General features: G+C 32.0%; 3 protein-coding genes across 6 annotated transcripts in view; 2 read left to right on the top strand and 1 right to left on the bottom strand.

The window, feature by feature from the left end:
* The window catches only part of LOC134720791 (alpha-2-macroglobulin-like protein 1), a 300,001-nt gene that overhangs the window by 100,045 nt on the left and 179,420 nt on the right, over positions 1–20,536 (bottom strand). The gene's annotated exons all lie outside the window — the stretch shown is intronic.
* Positions 1–20,536, top strand: part of LOC134720793 (probable G-protein coupled receptor B0563.6) — a 44,739-nt gene that overhangs the window by 19,675 nt on the left and 4,528 nt on the right. The window lies entirely within an intron of this gene.
* The window catches only part of LOC134720795 (chromosome transmission fidelity protein 8 homolog), a 211,064-nt gene continuing 191,205 nt past the window's right edge, over positions 678–20,536 (top strand). Inside the window, exon 1 of the mRNA XM_063583305.1 lies at positions 678–683. The gene's annotated coding sequence lies outside the window, so the exon portion shown is untranslated. The remainder of the gene's footprint in view (positions 684–20,536) is intronic.

The following is a 20,536-nucleotide window of genomic DNA, read 5'->3' as shown; positions in this document are numbered from 1 at the left end:
CACGAAAGTGCGTGTAAGTTATCTGGAAAACAAGTTTGGCCATCAGAGTGCGTGTAAACATATCAGAAATAAACAAGTTTGGCCATCAGAGTGTGTTTAAACTTATCGGGAAAACAAGTTTGGCCATCAGAGTGCCTGTAATTTTATCGGGAAAACAAGTTTGGCTATCAGTGCGTGTAAGTTATCTGGAAAACAAGTTTGCCATCAGAGTGTGTGTAACTTATCTACAAAACAAGTTTAGACATCAGAATGTGTAAACTTATCTGGAAAATAAGTTTGGCCATCAGAGTGTGTGTAAACTTATCTGAAAAAGAAGTTTGGTCATCAGAGAGTGTGTAAATTTATCTGGAAAATAAGTTTTGGGCCAGGCCACCTGAGTGCGTTTTAGTTATCTGGAAAACAAGTTTGGCCAGGCCACCAGAGTGCGTGTAAACTTATATGAAAAACAAGTTTCGCAATCTGGAGTGCGTGTAAACTTATCTGGGAAAAACAAGTTTGGCAATCAGAGTACATGTAAACTATCTGGAAAACAAGTTTTGCCATCAGAGTACATGTAAACTATCTGGAAAACAAGTTTTGCCACCAGAGTGCATGTAAACTATCTGGAAAAGAAGTGTTGCTATCAGAGTACGTGTAACTTATCTCGAAAACAAGTTTTGCCATCAGAGTACATGTAAACTTATGTGGAAAACTAGTTTGACAATAAGAGTGTGTGTAATACCGGTATTATCTGGAAAAAAGTTTGGTCATCAGTGTGTGTGTCAACTTTTAAGGAAAACTAGTTTGGCCATCAGAGTGCGGGTAAACCTATCTGGAAAACTAGCTTGGCCATCAGAGTGTGCGTTAACTTTTAAGGAAAACTAGTTTGGGAATCAGAGTGTGTGTAAACTTAATATGTTGAAAACTAGTTTGACCATCAGAATGTGTTCGGCCAAAAGTATGACCCTTGAAGTGCGTGTAACTGTATTCATAAAATACAAGTTTTCCATGTTTGTAATTTTGTATACTTTTGTATGTTTGTGTTAGACTAATTTAAGTTTACATGTCCCTTTCGTTTCTTTCTTCTTTTTATAACTAGTAGTAATCCATTCCAAAGCCAAAGGATATCAGAAATGATACCAAAATCGAGTCCAGTTATTAAAAGTCATTTATAAATATATAAAAAAGAAGATGTGGTATGATTGCCAATGAGACAAATATCCACAAAAGACCAAAATGACACAAACATTAACAATTATAGGTCACCGTACGGCCTTCAACAATGGGCAAAGCCCATACAGCATATAGTCAGCTTAAAAGGCCCCGATGTATATTATAACGTTCAAAAATTACCATTTAACATATTAAAATATAAATGTGAACATAAAATCTTAAAAGTACAAAAGAATGCATGTTAATCATCAGTTCCTCTTTGACCACAAAAAGATGTATCGCGTGTGCATGAGAGAGAAATATTAAGTTGTACAACCGTAACAAACTATGATATAACATCACATTAATTCCTTTACAAATATGATATTAACTGATAGTAACAAACTATGTTATTATGATATACAATCCTATGTCGTAATAAAAAAGCATGTTTAGGAAAAAAGTTATTGAGACTGACAAAGTCTGCCCTTTCTACATAAAGTACCTTTTTCATCAAAGAATATTTTAATTGCAATACTACTTTAAAGCACATTATCTTTAGCAAAATCGAGATCTGATAAAAACTCTACAAAGGAAAAAGATTTTGTTTTTGTCCTAAGGTAAATTTATTACAAGCCTCCATGAAATATCTATTTATCAAAAGCCTCCATGAAATATCTATCTCAGTATTCCATTTGTTAATACATTTAAAGTTCAGTTTGAACATCTCCATTGCTTATTGAGTAGCAGCGTAATCATAACAATTATCTAAAAACAGTCGTTTATTACTTAATATACATCAAGTGCTTCGCCAATCAGAATAGAGCCATATTGCCAGTCAGAAAGATTCTTTTTGAAGCATCAACTTTTAATGAGGTTATAAATTATGTAATACTTTTATCAGATAATCTAGGTATATTATTACAATACTACTATTACCGATAGAATGAATTGTGTTGGTTCGTTACAAATTATTACGTCCTATAAAGCATAGCAAGGTTTACGTGTACCCAGGGAGCAATCAAATACAATACGTTGGAAAGACAAACCATATCATTGTCAATAACTACAATCAAATACAATACGTTGGAAAGACAAACCATATCATTGTCAATAACTACAATCAAATACAATACGTTGGAAAGACAAACCATATCATTGTCAATAACTACAATTAGAACCAAAGATTGAGCGAACACATGAATAGAATCTTTCATTATCACTGAACTAGTATATATTTGTTTAGGGGCAAGCTGAAAGACGCCTCCGGGTGCGGGAATTTCTCGCTACATTGAAGACCTGTTGGTGACCTGCTGCTGTTGTTTTTTCTATGGTCGGGTTGTTGTCTCTTTGACACATTCCCCATTTCCAATTTTATCTACAAAAAAACGAGGGAGAACTCGATACTCTTGTGTTGCCCAAAAAAGTTAAATCACGAATTAGTCGAAGGTTTTCGTCACTAACTTGGGACAGGCAAACTTAGTTACCTGGGGGTAATAACACGGACAGAACTACGTTTTGCACCAGATGACACTAATATGAATTTGTTTGTTCTGTTGTTAGACATTGGAACAAAACAATATAAAACTATCGATAATAACAGACGCTAAGTAATGTGAATTTTATTCATAAAAAGATATGTTTTCTTCTTAGAACTGGAAAAATAATAATTTCCTTTGTTTCCTCGACAAAAAATTCCCGTCTACGATTATAAAGTATTAGCCACTGAATCTAAGAGTAGCCACTAAGTTAACAATAATTGCCATCCTTAAGACAGAAACAATACTTACACGGTACGATGCGTTTTTATTTATTAGTTTCGATAGTTTGGGAAGCAATCGGAATATCAAAACATAAAACACATCTTTACACTGTCTGGACATAACTTAATGTAATATCTTTCTGACGACAAAACAATCAGGCAATTTATTAAAGGAAACATTTAAGTCTGTAACCATTCCTGTTGTTCATTCTCAGTTGAACATAAACACTATAGCTACTGCTGTGAACGACTTTACCTCCAATTAAGATGCAAAGTCTAACAATTATGTTTATGTGTTTGTAAATTTGTTTATGAACGTATTTACAATAACATTTGCAGCAAGTATAGTTTAATTAATTCATTTAACAACGCATTTGATTACAAAATACACCATACAGATATATGTTGCTTAGTTATCGGAAGGTCATCAAGTTTTTTTCTAAACTCATCAATGCAACTGATTTGAAAGAAAGGGGTTGAAGATGCCTCGGTTATAAACATGCTGTGTGTCAAGAAAGAAAGGGGTTGAAGATGCCTCGGTTATAAACATGCTGTGTGTCAAGAAAGAAAGGGGTTGAAGATGCCTCGGTTATAAACATGCTGTGTGTCAAGAAAGAAAGGGGTTGAAGATGCCTCGGTTATAAACATGCTGTGTGTCAAGAAAGAAAGGGGTTGAAGATGCCTCGGTTATAAACATGCTGTGTGTCAAGAAAGAAAGGGGTTGAAGATGCCTCGGTTATAAACATGCTGTGTGTCAAGAAAGAAAGGGGTTGAAGATGCCTCGGTTATAAACATGCTGTGTGTCAAAGTCCAGATGGCTATCGCTTATATATTGGATTTGACCAATTATATACTTATTGAACAAGAGATTAGGCTGACATTCCTTAAATTATTTCACAAATCTTCCAGTCTTACATTTTGAGAAAGTTTTAGTATGGCTCAAAACTGCAAGAAGTGTGCCAATTTCCAATAAACTTACTTATTACGTGTATTTATCACAATGAATGGGAAAGATTTTTTTTACATATTATAAGAAAATCGAGAAGGAGAAGAAATGCCAGAGCAAATTTCAGGGGTATACCGCCATATGGAATTGTACAGTCAGAGTAAATAATCGGTCTAGTTCTTTGCCAAGATTTGCAATTTATTGGTAACACTGCTTATTTATATAGAAAAAAAACTCAGTTATGCCTTGCATTATTAGAAATGTTATAGAAAATACAAAATATTTGCGCTTTTAGAATTAATTTTTCAAATAAGCCATTTTCAGTGGAGATAAATCGTTTAGTACAAAATTTATACTTGACATATAGGGGTATTTTAATTTTTTACTTAAAGCAAGAACACGAGTTCGGCCACACACTTATTTCTTATTATTTTCTTAGAATATATTATAAAACATATCTTCTTATATTTTTTTTCAAAATTCTGTGTCATTGATTTCTTGTTATGCACAGAAATAAGTTTTTTCATGAACTATCTATGCAAATTTGGGCAATTTTGAACGACTTGTACCTGGAATATCAGCGCGTTTTAAAAAATCTTTATTTTGGCAAAGTATAAGAATTTTCCTGCATTTTTTTCTATACCCCTGAACTGCCTTAAAATCAATGTAGGCATATTAACAACGTTAAGGGTAGATTTTGCAGTATTACAGCTTCACGTTCATTTTCGGAAATTTCTTACAAACTCATTTCACCTTTGTTCGATGTCATGTGTGATATATATTTTTACTTCGAAAAAAATAAGATTACATTTGAATAATTTGTTGAACGCACGGTTCAAAATATTGCATGCTTGTGTATGGGAAAAATTAAAAGCAATTTCTAAGAAGGCCTTTTAAAATATTTTGTAAAGTTGCATCATTTTATTTCGCAGACTTTCACATGTATCTTAGTTTGGAAGCATACTATTGTTTTAAAAGTACTTTAGCCCTGCTGTTACATAATATGTAGGAAGAATATGTTAAATCCCTCAATTTATTAGTCACTTTCTAAATCGTGCTAAAGTACTCACCGCGTCTCTAGTTCTTCAGAAATAGAATTTTTATTCTGCACTTTAAAATTTAAGCCATTAAAATCTGTGTAGAAAATTAGTTGTACAATAAAAGGGGGTGTTTATTTGCTGAAAGAAATAAATTCGATTAAAGACTGCATTTGATGCTTCGGAGGAGTAACACTTTGGCAATAAAATCAAATCTTTATTTGTGGGAATTGAAACAAAATGTTGTTTGGGTACGCCACTGACATGCATATTTTATTGCTTTACTAAATGCCCTTTCGATAAAAGCATGTGAAACGGAATTTAATAGCCAATACGATACGACTTCTATTTTTTTAAGTTGTAAAAGTGTTTTCATGTGTGATTCTTTCTTGGTTTATAAGTGTGGAATAATATCAGAACATTTGAAGAGTTTCTTGTTTTCAGTCCATGACATTACTTGATCCTTATCTTTATGTATCCGTCAAACGGTGTTCATGCTCTAAAAATCAAATCATATTTAAAACTGAGAATGGAAATGGAGAAGCTATTTGGGTATTGAAAATATATTTTTCTGAGCATTTTTTTTAATAAAGATATTTTGACTATCTGAGATGATTTTTCTGAAGTATTGATGGGCTTTTTTCTAACTTCCGACAACAAATTATCGTTTGGGTTAAACAAAAATGTTGTTGACTTACGAGTTTGTGTTCTCATGACATTTTGTAAAATGTGTCGTCGATTTGTTGTTACTGTTTGCCAAAATCGCATGAAGGATTCTATTAAATCTATTGAAATAACAGATCACCGCATGTCTTTGCACTTTACTTTATCAAACCAAACAGTGTGATTCAATAATTATCAAACAATTTCAATTGTACACAAGGTATTATACGACGTTAAAAAAAGGTGTTTAACGTTTCATTTCCGAATAATTTAAATTTTGGATGTAACGCGTCTTCTGATTGGCTGACGTTATTTTGTTATGAGCCCATAGACATAATTAAGTCATGTGACCGTGACGTCATGAACGTTTTTTCATGGTTTTCTATGGTTTAAAATGGAATTTGAAATTAAATTATAAGAAATGACTGTAATATATTTTCTGTCTATTCGAAATAACATAAAAAATGTGGTGCATACTGTTAAATAACCCGCTACGCGCGTTATCCAGTGTGCACCAAACTTTTTATGTTATTTCTTCATAGACAGAAAAAAATATTACAGTAATTCCTTAAATAACGGTTGACAATACTATAGCTTTCACGTTAAGAGGACCAATTTCGTGTCTGCACATGCGTGGTAGCAGACCACTGATTGAGGCAACATGTATACTAGAGCATAACGGATCATTTCCGTTCTGAACTTCATTCAAGTAAAAAAACTTTTATGAAATTTCCTTGTTCAATGGGTGCTGTAAAATATCTTCTTTAGTTTAAAAGATATAAGGACATAACAAATGCTCTATTGAGCTTTTAACTGACATAAAAAGATTGACAAACTATTTCTTATACAATCAGTTTTGTAAAATATCAAACTATGACCAAACAGGGTGTGAATGCACTATGAATGTAAACATTTTAATAGTTATGTCGTTTCTAATGATTGCAACAGATAGATAATTTTTCCACGCGGAAGCAAAAATAGTATGTTTGAAAACACTCTTATATAAAATTATTCTCTTCTAGTTATAATCATTTAAAATACTTCTGTAAATTATTTTCTTCTAGTTATAATCATTCAAAATACTTCTGAAAATTTCTTTCTTCTAATTATTATTAAGTTGGTACCTAACACTACAGGGAGATAACTCTGTTAAATCAGCTAACGTTTTATTCACGATATATTGTAACGAGAATATTTTTACAAGCTTCTAAATGATCAAAATGAATGTTTGTCAAACTACTATATAACCAGTGTAATTTTTCTAATAAAATGTAGAAAATTTTGTAGAAATTTTATATTTTGTCAAAGGGTCAAAGTAAATACTTTGTCAAAATTGTATAAAAAATAACCGAGGCAAATTATTTCAGTGAGGGTGTTAGGTACCACCTTAATTAAAAAACTATATTTTTAAAACAAATCGTTTGTTATCCAGCCTTTAACATTTCTTAACAGCTCGTCTTAAAAAAATGTCAACATTACAGCTTATCATTTGCTCTTCATTAACAAGATCATAGTCCTATTTAACGAATTAGTTGATGGTCTTAATGAGTATGCTGCTACTGGTCATCTGTTAATGTCCAGCTGTTATACCTGGTATGTACATGTAAGTTAATCCTTTTATGTACGATTAAAACGTGTTTCCACAGGTCAATACCGGATTGACCGCTCGTCAACTCTTCATGCTTTTAAGCAACCAAGTAGTATGTCAGTTCGTCCGTCTTTTGTTTGAATTACTTCCGCTGTGTTTGAACTGTTGTATATGTACTGATTCGTATAAACTGAAATTGACTGAGCCTAATAAAATGCTGTAACTCTCGTTTATCTATGAATGCAACTTGCGAATAACAATATATTAAAGGTTGGACAATAGAGGGAAAAAGAATTGGTTACCAGTCTTTGACAGATGAGTTCGATTCCTCATTTCGGTAGGTTTGTTAGCTCTTATTTTTTTTTTCAATGTAGTACTTTTTGAATTTAGTGTTTGTGTTGTTGTAGTTGTCACAACGGTTTAATCTGTAACAATGAACCCAATGGATATTCACAAACGTTTTATCTTCGAAACAGGTGTACACTTCGTTTTTAGTACTCTCTTCTTATTTTGATGGTGTTATTTCCCTAGACTTTGCCATTTCAATTGCGATCTAAATCATCATTGCTTAATTATATGTAAAAACAATTTATCTCTAAACAAATATGCATTCAACTTTAAGACCAAAGTAGTTTCTTTTAAAATTTGCATGAAAGAAGATGTCTATAATAATCAAGGCGAAACAAAATTATTTGTTCAGTTTCAGATGACAATTCAAGCTCGTAATTAAAGCAATTTTTCAAAATGAAGATAAGAAGTGATCTGATTGCCAATAAGACATCTATCTGCCAGAGTTCCTATAAAATGGATGTAAGGATGTAATAAGTAAAAGTCTACTTCGACTCGTCCTGAAAATGCATGAACTATTTGCCACTGGATATTAAACAAACAACAGTTTATTAAAGTTTATACGTTTTACTCTTATAAATTTTCAAAACATTGCAGCGAATTCCCTATTGCTGGGAGTCCAAAGCTATAATCGATCGATATCGTAGCATACGCTCTTTATAAAGCGAAAAGTTGCAACATGTTGCAATTGAAGGAGAAAACTTACTGTGTTCAACCGGAAATTCCATCATTCTTAGACAAGAACAAAATTAGTACCATCAAAACACAATCTATCGCTAATGAAAGCTGGCTAACTTCATCAAACAGGTTATGAAAAACTAATGTCAGGTTAAAAATTATGAAATTATTATCAAAATAAGTAATATCATAACGCTAATAAATTCTCATAACAAAATTCTAATGACAAAATCGAAAACTTCATCAAACAGGTTATGAAAAACTAATGTCAGGTTAAAAATTATGAAATTATTATCAAAATCAGTAATATCATAACGCTATTGAATTCTTATAACAAAATTCTAATGACAAAATCGAAAACTTCATCAAATAGGTTGTGACAACCCAATTTAACGGAAAAAAAATACAAAAATGTGATCAAATTATTATTTTTTTGACAAACCAATTTATATAATGTATATAACATTACAGGTTACGAAAAAAACTAATTGTCATTAGTTGCTACGTCCGAAAGTCATGTGGTTTTACGTCCCTTTAACATTGTACAAAATGTTAAAAGAACACTAAACCAGATGTGAAACCCTACGCTCTTAGCATTAAAGCAAAGACAGATTTGAATGCGATGATTTCAAGTTATGCAACAAATTTTAAAACAACACATGAAGAAAGGTCAACCAACTGAAAAAAACACCATTTTAATCTAAAACCCAACGTATAATTTTTATATTATTATAAATAGAAATCTGGTTTTTATGACAATTTTCTAGGTACTTTTAAATCTGAAAATTAAATTGAAACCTTCCAGGAATATAGCAACATGGTTAATAGTTTTGATATTTTACTAATAACAGAACCTATTAATATTCACCTACGCCAGAATTATGCAAACTCTAATAGCTGCCCTATTTAGGAAGGTCGATTAAACCATACAAGAGTAAATCTATTTTATTGCACTGAAAATAGTTCCACACACAAATTTATTTACCCTCCTTTTACTGGCTATTGAGTTTTAAAAAGAACTAGCTAATGATTTTGAATAAAAGGCAGGCTAAATCTGAAGTTGATGATTTTGAATAAAAGACAGACTACATAACCATCAATGGCTATATATGCCAGATTACTTCATCTTAAAAGAAGTGACATTTCAATCTATTTACATGTAGATAATTCCGTAATGACGTCTTTATTCGAATTGTCCACAGGGAAGAGTTACTATTTATACTGATATATTAAATGAGATGTGGGAGGATCGTTAGATTTACTACTATGAAATTACAAATAGTAAAATCCTTGGACTTATTACGTGGATTGATTTTGATTACTGAATACCGAAGGCTGTTTGTAAACAAACTTATACTGTTAGCTGTTTGATCCTTGACATATGCGTAGGAATACAACGGCCACGGTTAGGATATGATAGTGTAGGTTAATATTTGCTATGTCACTTTCGCAAATATCCAATGATTAAGTAATGTTCCCTGGTTATTTAACCTAAGCATTTTTAACAAATAAAGCTGAAGTTGGACAAATTAGACAAAATTTATAGAATAGAGACACAACCCGATAGTTTTCTATATATCTTACTCAGGTCATAACATGAAATATATAACCTATACAACATAATATACGTCTTAATCTACATGTTTTTATTCTTATTTATTATTAAATTCTTTAAAAACTTTCTTAAATTTGTCCAGATGCCTTTGTAGACTTTTTGTCTCGTTCGTTTATCAAAAACAATCCGTTGTATAGAATTTCGATAATTCATTCCAGTGTGTAGAATTTCCGTCATTCATTCCAGTATGTAGAATTTCCACCATTCATTCCAATGTGTAGAATTTCCGTCATTCATTCCAGTTTTGAGAATTTCCGTCATTCATTCCAGTGTGTAGAATTTCCGTCATTCATTCCAATGTGTAGAATTTCCATCATTCGTTCCGGTGTGTAGAATTTCCATCATTCCAATATGTAGAATTTCCGTCATTTATTCCGGTGTGTAGAATTTCCGTCATTCATTCCGGTATGTAGAATTTCCGTCAATTATTCCGGTGTGCAGAATTTCAGTCATTCATTCCGGTGTGTAGAATTTCCGCCATTCATTCCAGTGTGTAGAATTTCCTTCATTCATTCCAGTGTGTAGAATTTCCGTCATTCATTCCAGTGTGTAGAATTTCTGTAGAATTTCCGTCATTCATTCCGGTGTGGAGAATTTCCGCCCTGTGTGTAGAATTTCAATAATACGTTCCGGTGTGTAGAATTTCCGTCAATCATTCCGGTCTGTAGAATTTCCGGAATATGAAATGTCATATTGTTTGTCTTCCTCACAAAAGTGTGTTTAATACAAAACAATTTATGAACAACATATACAATACACAGCAACAGATGACAGCACTCAATTGCGGGCTTTTGACTTGGTACAGGCACATACAGAAAAGTACGGGGTTAAACATATTTGCTGATACCAACCCCTCCCCTACCCTGGGACAGTAGTGTAAAAGTACGATCTAGGAACAAGTCATCTTACTGTTCTTCAGATATTATTTCTCATTTGAACCTTAATTTTTGCAGTTAGTTCGCTTCATTAATCCTGTATTTATGTAACATTTTAGAAATTAGACGTGTTTTACGAGTAAACGTGTTACTAAAATAAATGAGGACTTTAATATGATTTCTTTTTGGATCAAGTCTTCACAAAAATCTCAATCAAAAACTACTTTCGCGCATTAAATAAAACTTGAATTACATATTGCATATGATTTTTATCAACAATCTGATTTTGTAAACTATGGCCCTATTAAACAATGATTTTTAAAATCCAATATTAATGAAAATCTTCATAAAAATGTAATTAATGATTATGTTGATAAAAAAAAAACCATATTACTTTAATATGAAAATAAAAGCTTGGAAATGCAAATGTATTTTTAGCAAAGGTAATGTTTAGCGATAAATCTTTATGGTGTAAGATATCGAAAAGAAATAATAAAGTACTTTGAATTAGAGCATCGAGCTCTGAAATTTATTTTTTAAATAGTTTCTCAGATAAAATCTAAATTGGTTAATTAGTCAGTTAGATAATACATACGGAACACTTGGTGAAACTATCATACAGATTCTCAAGGTTCGATAATTAAAAGTATCGTACAATGCAGGTCTAGATAAAAACAATCTATAAACATTTATCACATGTCATAACTAAATTATAATGAAAAAAGATAATGCAAATTAGAAACACCAAAAAACTCATACTATTACTGATAGTTCCAGAATTTTGAATAATAATTCATCCAAGACGTAACGACTGTTTATGGAATCATTATCTTGTTCCATCAATGACGAAGTTTCCAATAACTGTCCACTAATACATTCTATTACGTCAACATCACATTTTTAACACTTTTATGAGTTAATATATTGTTCCCGAGACTTTAAGTCATTTTATTTTCTAATTTACATTGATAAATTGATAACGATGCCTTATTTAAGATCCCTGCTTATATAATACAAGAATTAATGGTAAATTTCCTTATTGTATCCTACACAAAATTTCGTTATGCAAATATACATTGGTTTGAAGACGGATTGATAGATATATATCATAACTTTTGGTTTACAGGTTAATAACCTCGAATAGCTATTAGTTATAGTTACGGAATGAGGTCTTTTTGTCGGTGACTTCACTGTACCAGTTTAAGGAAGGAGAAAGCGCTCATAAATATCTTATAAAATTGAGAATGGAAATGATGAATACATGTATGTCAAACAGACAACAACCCAACCAAAGAACACATAACATATAAAGGCCACTTATTGGTCTTCAACGCAGACCTTAAATTGTGTTGCTTCTATATGGGTGGTAAAATCTTTTTTCTTGAGAAAACTTGACGAAAGTCGCTGCACAAAAAATAGCATGTGCACTATTGGAACATTAGATCACAGGGTTAGTTTCTCACCACTTCGCTGATATGACAGTTTGTTGATTATTGGGTCATCATTTGATCTTTGTTTTGTCAAGTTGATAGCCATTAACTTTGAAACCAACAAAAATAATATAAATATTTTGATAGTAAATTTTAAAGTTTAAAATTGATGTATTGATATTTAAACTAAGCTCACCAATAGTTTTATTGTACAGTTAAGTGTTTTTAAATTACATAGGGTTATTAGTTGTTTATTTTGTTTTACTTTACATTTGGTTGACCGGGACTTATTAATCTTATGGTACAACATCTTTTTCAAAACAATAAAACAGACAAAAAAATGTGTTAAAAGAGCTAGAGCCATTTTGTCGTGTATTCTTTTCATTCGATAAGATAGGTAAATCATGTTTTAAATAGCCAGATAGGTGCTAATTATAGTACATGAACATACGTCACATTTATTTTTATACCTTGAAAAGGTATTTCAACAAAACCCAAGGCCAAGACTATTGATTTTTTTATATTGACTTTATTTATATGTTAACACCCTTTATGCGCATAAGGTACCATACAACGTAACTTGTAAACAAGTAATATCAAATAATATCGAACACATTCAACTGGGATGCTGTTTTTCTCATTTTGAATGTATGTATATCTGTATTTGTCCTCGTCTTTTAAGGTTAAGATAAGATAAGATAATAAATATTTAAACCGGAGAATATCTTACATCAGTTGGTCATAGAACACCTTGTATTACTAACACATGTCATATGGCCTTTTCTGGAATTTAAAAAATAGGCCCTTCGTTGTGATACAGATGCAATAGCTTCTTGATGCTTTATCTACAATCACGATACGGATTTGTAGTGTAATTGATTTGTTCTGTGGTGTTCTTTTATTTTCTGATGACTTAGGTTCCGGTGCAGTGACGGTGGTAAACATGTCAGTACTACTATCTACACAGTTAGTGAATTTGCGACAAAATTACTGTTGACTGCATTTGTTACATATAATACCATATTCAAAAAAGGTTTCGAAAAATTGTTTGTGTTGTTTTGAAACTTGTAAACAATGGTCTCATTTTAAGTTATGTGTTTATAACACACGCAGCATTTGGGCTTTATTGCTATATAATATATTCTCGTGTTATTGGTTATGTACAGGCACATACATCAGTTTGACGACAGTTGTTCCTTGCATATATGTAATAAATTTCAACACATGAATAAAAAGTAAATCAAGAGTATGAACAGTCAAAGGAATGCACACAATAATGATACCATTATTTTGTCTTTAATAAAATGATAAACTAGTATACTATATAGTCAAAACGAACCAGAATGACTCTATGAATTAAGCAAACATCCGGAAAATAGGATAGAAACATTAAAATTTAATATTACAACACAAAAAATGCGAACAGTCTTAGCGAGATTCGAACCTCATTTTCAAAACAAGTTCTATGCTCTACTGATGGAGTCACGGCGACGCATGATTATAATGTCTTATTTAGGAGCTATATCAGTACAATCTAGCGATGTTACAATATTTTCATAAAAAAGTGTGTTTTTTTTTTAGGTAATAAGGATACACCAAACCAATTTCATTTTTAGGGGAAAAGTGGTATAAATTACAAGTCACAAAAAAACATAACTTTTTGGGGGTTTGAAATGTCCATCTAGGGGGATTCCCTGTTTTTCCCACCTAAAAACACCATAAATTCTGCATATTGGACTTTCATACTATTTAAGGGTTAAATTAACTAGTTATCACACATATCATAATATATGTAAATCGAGATATTGATCAAAAAGCATTTATATATTTTGTTTTTAAAGTAAATTCTATTGTGTCGGCACTTTTTGAAATTGGCACTTCTGTGGAAAAAAATTTCACGACAAATTGGCCCTAAGCTACCTCTTTATTTAATAAACTTTTAATTTGTTTTAATCATCATAAAATGTAAGTAATATTGTTATACGTTTAAACCTCTTCATGATATACACTGTCTATTACCCATAAGTGACATTATAAGGCTTCATAATCTTCCTTTCTCGTACAATTTGTTTTCATTAACTAGCTTGTAAAGATTTAAGTAACCAATTTTTTCGCATTATCCCAAAACATCCGCTATGTAATATGGTCTAATAGAATGTTGACGTATTAATGTTTCTATAACGTTAATTCTATCGTTTGCTATACTGTTAACATGATCCAAATAATGTGTGTTATCTCAATTCATGGAAAACAGAGGAAATCGAATCGCCGGTTTGATTGTCACTGACACTGTTGTATCAATTACTAGGTAAAAGACTGCTAGATCTGTCAATTTACCACTTTTATATAGTTTAAATCTATGACAGAGACCTGTATTGATTTCTTAAATGTAGTTCATCTTTGTAGAAACCTAGAAATAATTAAGCTTAAACTGACCATAAGCTGATTCGTTCTGAGGATTCGTATTTTGATATATAATGACCAAACAGCCTTGTTTTATCAGATCTACCGGGGATGGGTTTTTTCTCTCTCAAAATGGTTGCAAATATAGCCATCATAGCTTCTTGATTTACTTAAATGAATATTTCAAGCATTTTTATTTGAAATTTCAAAAGTACATTTTATTTTGAAAGACAAACCCAAAATTAAGGTTTATGAAAACTCATATTTCGATCTGCTTGTTAATCGATTTTGCTGTTTATATTTTTCTCTTTACTTGTTTTCGGGACATTAACTCTTTAAGTTCATAAAAACATCATTTACTGACAATAACTTTATTAACGGTAACGTCTGGTAATCTTCATGACTATACAATAGAGTATAATTTTCCGAACATTCTGCCTCAGCAAGATTTTCCCTATTTTAACAATTTACAAGACGTTGTTCAATTATTATACATTTCATTTACATTTTATCCCTTCTGTTCTATTTTCTATGATGGTGGCTGTGTTGGTTGATACACCAAACTATTGTTCACAAACCTATTAAGGATATATTTTGTTTCAGAGATGAAGTCTGTAAACAATCAATGGTTGTGTAAATATAATCCTTTGGTGGCAACAACTCGAATGAACCCTTAACTTACTCTCCACGTCCTGTGACTCGAATGAACCCTTAACTTACTCTCCACGTCCTGTGACTCGAATGAACCCTTAACTTACTCTCCACGTCCTGTGACTCGAATGAACCCTTAACTTACTCTCCACGTCCTGTGACTCGAATGAACCCTTAACTTACTCTCCACGTCATGTGACTTGCATGGATAATTGTTGCTGTTTACTAAATTTGTCTATCTCTAAATTTGTTCAGGATATAATAGAAAAAAAATCAGCCAAAATTGCTCCTTTTATACTGGTTTCAAGGTATAAATTGCTCCTTTTATACTGGTTTCAAGGTATAAATTGTTCCTTTTATACTGGTTTCAAGATATAAATTGCTCCTTTTATACTGGTTTGAAGGTATAAGTCACTTTCTCCTATTTTAACCTCATGTTTTTTATTTTGTTAAAATTGACCTGCAGGAACTACACACGTTCTGAAACAATTTACATCCTGGCGAGAAAAAGCTAAATGGTGAGAATAGCTCATATTAGTTGTGCATGCCATTCCATCTTAAAATGCTACTTTTCGATAGAGAAATCACTTGACATTCGATTGTCTCTCTAAAATAATAACCTATCAAACGGAGTTATGTGATGTTTTTATTACCTCTTAGATAAATTGCTTAAAAAAAACTTTATCCGAAATTATAGCAACCATATTTTCGCATCCTAGCAGTAAAGCGCCTCTGTTTCCTTAATAAAATAAGACTGTAAATATAATTAAAAAAATCTTCGTCGCTGTGTAAAGTAAAATCAATGAAGAAGCATAAGATATATTTTAAATAAGACAATTTTCATCATAATTGAATAAGTAAAACAAATACTTTAACCATATTGATCGTTTATCTCCCTCAATCCTACCAGTACAATTAATTCAGCTGTCTATCTGCCATTCATCCGGGTCATTAAAGAAGAGAAATGGTCCTCTGATGAATGCAAATAGTTCTCTTCATTCGACAAATTATTTCTTTCATCTAAGCAAAAATGGATCAGACAAGATGATTTAATAACATTTAAAAAAGGGGTCAATATGATATTGAAAACAAAAAAGAAATATTGTGACTACTTGAAGGTTCCACATAATGATTATTATGGATATTGTCATGTGACTTTGTTTTAAAAATCTGCTGTCCTTGTATCGAACTAAATAACTTATTTAAATGATTTACACAATGAGAAAATCATTGTAAATGTCTAATTGAAAAATGTGCAGATCTTGTCGATTTGAAAGTATTCTGCTAAAACTTGAATCAATAAAACTCATAGAAAAGAGATCGTATTGTAAGTTCGTCTTTTTAACAAAAATACATTTTTTTTTTATGAAAACATGACTCAGAGTTCACCAAACGGTTGTCTGCCTGATTAGTAATCATATGTTTTATTCCAGATGTTGATATAGAGGGGTCAGGATTCCCGGGCCCCCGTATAATGCAACGTTCATGGGTAATTCATAATCTTTTTACATGGTCCATTCCTAACGTTGTTTAGTTTGAGGACACCTTTTTACAAAATCTTAAATCCGCATCTGTAATCATAATTCAAAGTAAGATTTATATGACACTGCTGCTATAGTCCATTTTTTCGTTACCAACTTTTGACTCCTGTATTATTTTTTTTCAACAGGTTACCTTCTCTGCGGTAGGACATCCTCGTACTCGGTCAAGCAAGAGCAACGTAAATAAGATTTTAATCGGTACAATTTTGAAGAAACTTTTTAAATGCTTTCTATGCATGACTCAATCATTGGATTTTACTTTTTTTGGCTGTTCGTTATTGACCGAGCACCAGGATGTCCTACCACAGAATCGGTAACCTGTCGAATAATTGTAGAACCCGAAGTCATAAGTCGGTAATATAACTAGAGGCTCCAAAGAGCCTGTGTCGCTCACCTTGGTCTATGTGAATATTAAACAAAGGACGCATTTGAATTCATGACAAAATTGTGTTTTGGTGATGGTGATGTGTTTGTACATCTTACTTTACTGAACATTCTTGCTGCTTACAAACATTCTATCTATATTGAACTTGGCCTAAGAGTTTCAGTCGAAAATGTTAATTAAAATTTACAAATTTTATGAAAATTGTTAAAAATTGACTTTAAAGGGCAGTAACTCCCTATGGGGTCAATTGACCATTTAGGTCATGTTGACTTATTTTTAAGTCTTACTTTGCTGTACATTGTTGCTCTTTACAGTTTATCTCTATCTATAATAATATTCAAGATAATAACAAAAAACGGCGAAATTTCCTTAAAATGACTAATTCAGGGGCATCAACCAAACAGCGGTTTGTCCGATCCATCTGAAAATTTCATGGCAGGTAGATCTTGACCTGATAAACAATTTTACTCCCTGTTAGATTTGCTCTAAATGCTTTGGTTTTTGAGTTATAAGCCAAAAACTGCATTTTACCCCTATGTTCTATTTTTAGCCATGGCGGCCATCTTGGTTGGTTGGCCGGGTCACACCACACATTTTTTGAACTAGATACCCCAATGATGATTGCGGACAAGTTTGTTTAAATTTGGCCTGGTAGTTTCAGAGAAGAAGATTTTTGTAAAAGTTAACGACGACGGACGCAGGACGACGGACGACGACGGACGACGACGGACGCCGGACGCCAAGTGATGAGAAAAGCTCACTTGGCCCTTCGGGCCAGGTGAGCTAAAAATGGTATATTGCCTGCTGTGAATATTTATACAAATGGTCTTTACTCTATCAAAGCCATCTAGAGGTCAATGTAGTCTTAGCTAGACACGTGTCTGTACCCTATGCAAAGCTCTGAAACGACCAAAGTTTTATACTTAAGTTAGTACATTAAGATTTCCTGATATTTGCGTATCGAGAAATATTTCCTGTTTGACCTATTCTGAAAATTTATTCGTAATGGTAATTCACAGTGATTTTTCGTATATCTTGCATATAAAAATTCATTTGACAATATTAAGTTTAAACATATTTATTTATAGTGGATTGGGAAACAAGTTATGCGACTTATATAAATCCCTTTTTACTTTGCGGGTGCGAGTGCTGCCTTGTAGCGGCATTAGCCTACATTTTTTTCGAAATCTACCAGGGTGTCTTTAACGTGCATGAGATATGGCTCTCTCTTAACACGGTCAGCCATTTATCGTCCCCTTCCGACGGACTGTCATCTTTATTTACACTACATAAACCAAAACAGTCAGTGTTACTGATATGTCATAATTATGATACACGGTCTGTTATTTAAAAAAAAAAGACTGTATATAGCCTGATTTCTGACTTTTTAATTTGTTTGAGCTAGAGTGCTTACTTGTTTTAAATAATCGATAGTCAATGATATCTATCCTAAATCCTTGATTACCACAAGTTATGGTCTTACCAATCTTTAAATTTGACCATTATAAAAATAAAATACTTCCTGTAAAGATGAATTTTAAACCGCGTGACATTTTTACTAAACTTCTGTTTTGGCATACACAAGTCATTGTGTTTTCTAGAATTCAAAGAAAACAAATATATCTATTGGAACATTCATGTGTATCACTTCTTAAAAAACAAACAACAACAAAAAAAATATTAAATTTTACTCGAAATACTTGATATAAATCAAATGGATTTCCTGTAAGATGTTCATCTAGTGTTTTTTTTTATCATCATCTTCATAAAAATATATTGCATCACTGACTAAAGCTATAATGGAATCTCGACTCCGGTTACGCAGCCAAACGTGACAATGCGGAGTAAACTCTTGGCTTTTAATAAGTTAGGTGCAAGTATCTACTTTGTCAAAAATAAATCAACTTACAAACAAAATAATCAAATAAAAACAAATTTAGTATTCAGGAAGATAACAATAAAAATGTTTTCAACAAAGTCATCTCGTTCATGAGTGGGTTTATTTGTACTTTTTAAAGACACTGATTATAGCTGACCTAGTTAACACAGTTATCTAATTTTATTGTCCGAATAAAAACTGAAAATATCCGGAACGGATACGAAAGTCCAAAAAAAGAAGTCTTCATTTTAGTAATTCGATCACTTGGCCATTTGATCTAGTTTCACCTAATAACCACAGAGTATAACGATGTTACTTTGGTTTCACATCAGCTCCTCTTCTCAATGTATATTTTATATCAAGAATTCGACAATACAGAATGAAATGATTTTCTCCAGAAAGCCTTGCGATATAACATGTACAGACTAGCCCTTGCAATTGTTCTTTTCCTGTTATAACTAATTTATCTCAATAGATATTGTCGATTGTAATAAAGGATCTAGAAACCAGTACGTTATAAACAATTTTTATGGGCAATAACCATCATAAGTACTGACCAAATTCATCTGATGGCCAATAACTATGAGTACGTACCGTATTCTTCTAAGTCAATTGGTCGTAGCATTGTTTTAGCGACCGATTGAGGTTAATTCAGCAAGATCCAAGAAAACTGAGAAACGAATATGTTAAGAGGACAGTTTCCGAAACGAACTTAACAAATATCTTTGTAACATATCAACTTCGTAATCAACAAGGAAGTAATTTAGAGAATGGTTTCCAAATGAACTACTTCTTAAAGTTATCTTGAAGTACTCAGTTAATTTCTAAAAGATGACTTGTTAAGTTTATAAAAATAAAATTGAGAATGGAAATGGAAATGGGGAATGTGTCAAAGAGCAGAAAGCAGCCGAAGGCCACAAATGGGTCTTCGATACAGAGAGAAAATTCCGCACCCGGATGCGTTCTTCAGCTGGCCCCTTAACAAAAATGTGTATAAGTTCAGTGATAGTGGTATGTATATCAATTCGAACAGCGTATTACTTGTCAAAGACATGACTAGTTAGTTGGAACATTTTATTTGTGTTTACGCTACTTTTGAGTTTCTCGTTGTCATATTATGGCAATCTTTCTATTACGTGATTTTCAAATTATCATCGTTAGTAATGACCAAAATAACGTGATGTCATACACATTATCAAATATTTATGTCTCGCTTGTAAATGATAAGTATCCAAGAGGGAATTCATTTTCCTTTATTTGAACATATATTATCTGGTTATTACATTATTACTCCAGGACGGATTACTAACAAACAATACAAATCATATTACCAATGCAAACAATATCATTGATTTATATGTAGTTGCGGAACACATCCATTTCATCTTAGTTTTTTAGCAAACATTTTTTTTCTTCAAAATTCATCAATATTAGTAATGTTAATCTAAGAGTTATTATATTATGTTTTCATTCGACCCAGCATCTCCTGCTTAATAGGCTTGAAGTAACAACTAAAGGTTCATGTAAATATATGTGTGTGGGAATTACATAGAACATCGTCTCAACTGATTTCAAAACATAAAGTTTTCTGCTGACCTTGAGCC

This window comes from Mytilus trossulus, chromosome 6 (genome assembly GCF_036588685.1).
Source record: "Mytilus trossulus isolate FHL-02 chromosome 6, PNRI_Mtr1.1.1.hap1, whole genome shotgun sequence".
Lineage (NCBI taxonomy): Eukaryota > Metazoa > Mollusca > Bivalvia > Mytilida > Mytilidae > Mytilus > Mytilus trossulus.
Note: the sequence above shows the minus strand (reverse complement) of the source record. Positions and strands in the feature narration are given on the sequence as shown.